The following is a 1,871-nucleotide window of genomic DNA, read 5'->3' on the forward strand; positions in this document are numbered from 1 at the left end:
AAGTTACTGACTGGTGATTCCAGGCCCCAACAGACTTTTACGAGATGAAGAACGGTTTGCACTCTAGTCTTTTATTTGCTGCACGGGATGCCGGCAGTATGGCTGCAGAGTAAATGACACTCACTCTATATTTTGGAATTCTGATGTGCTACAGGGCGTCCTCGTCTGACTTAAAATTGTGGCGTGTAGCCTTGAAGGCGGACTGTAGAGTAATGGGCATTTTGCATTGCTTGTGGGTGTATGTTAATCTCAGAGTGTTTTGTAAGAAAAAAGGTAACTGTAAACGTAATTTATTTATTTTAGCTGAAACAGAAACTGCCATCTGACAAGAAAAAAAACAAGAACATAGTTAAGTGGTAACAGAATGTTACAGAAAAACACTGACAATACAGACTGTCTCCACTACAACATCTTCAGCAAGTAATGACTTCTGTTTACCATTAATGCTTATTGCTATTTTATACCGACATTCATGGAAGGTTCGTGTGTAATGATACTTTTGTACTGCATAAATGAGGCTGTGTTACACTTTTTGTGGAATACTCATATTGTAAAAGCAACAACCAGAAGAAATTGAGTTCAACATTTTTGGTAAATAATATATTCTTCCTTTATCCACTGAAATATTCCTTAAATAAAGATGTTAAGTTGGAACCAAAACGCTGACGTTATCTCAGGGGCGCCGACTTTCCAAAATTTCTGTAGGTGCATATCAATGGCGGACTGCAGTATATGTTTTCTGGGGAGTCTCGATATTTTTTTAAAATGATTACCTTTTACAAAAAGTGCCTGTGCCATAAAATTCTGTGCTGTGATAAACTAGTTGAGTCGGTAATACAACTGACTTAAAAGCAACAGAAATGAAATCAAACTCGGTTTCAGATGTACCTGGATGAAACCACAGACCCTGAGGCGTAACGTATGCGATACGGGCCCGTCTGCGAAAATTTTGCCCCATGAAGAGCTTTTGCTCCATGCATACCCTCAGTAGAATCTCTTCTTCGTACTAGCTATTAATGCTACAGTCTACAATATAAGCTCCCGCGTACTTCAAAGCCATTCTCTCAATGAACCAAACGATAACAATCCAGATTACGTGAAAGCAGTTTCACTGAAATCTTAAACCACACTGTTTTTATGTTTAAAAGAAACTACTGAGTCTGTAACAATTGGCTTCCTTGTATCTCAGGTTATTCTTTATTATTGCTCAATACTGGCAAGAAGATATTTTAAAACAGTTGTTGATGAATGGAGTGGGCATATTTTAGCATGTCACTTGTAAGGAAACAAGAAAGCAGGCAGAAAAGATGGGATTCCCACTCACAGAACTGTGCGACTGTCATTCTGGGGAGTGCCTTTGACTTGACTAGAGAAGGGCAACGAACGGGGGAGTATGTTGCTTGGTTGCCTTTTGCACAAATAGATACGTTTTAGGGGTCACAAATTTTAACTTCCATCTCAGTGTTTTAATTGTTCATTATTTTTTGATAAAGGCAAGTGAGAAATATTTATTTTATTTTTATCAGACTAAAAATTTTGTGGGTGCTTGAGCCCCAGCACACCCACTTAGACAGTGCGCGTGCATAATCTACTCAGTCAAAGGAGAAGAAGATGATAAAGTTTCTAAACACATTCCATACTCCAAGAATCTGGATAAAATCTTACTCACATTCCCATGTAACGACTGTGACATCGTAGATGATAATCCAAAACTTGGATGCGGAAATAAAACAGGGTGGCCCAGTTGGTGGATTTCAGGAAATGTAGGTCATGTTATGGATCCATATTTAAACAACTGCATTCGATTCATTGAAAGAAATCTTCATTTTCACACCTCAAATGTTTCACTCTTTATTTATCTCCAAGATGCT

The sequence above is a fragment of the Schistocerca piceifrons genome, chromosome 8, assembly GCF_021461385.2.
Source record: "Schistocerca piceifrons isolate TAMUIC-IGC-003096 chromosome 8, iqSchPice1.1, whole genome shotgun sequence".
Classification (NCBI taxonomy): domain Eukaryota; kingdom Metazoa; phylum Arthropoda; class Insecta; order Orthoptera; family Acrididae; genus Schistocerca; species Schistocerca piceifrons.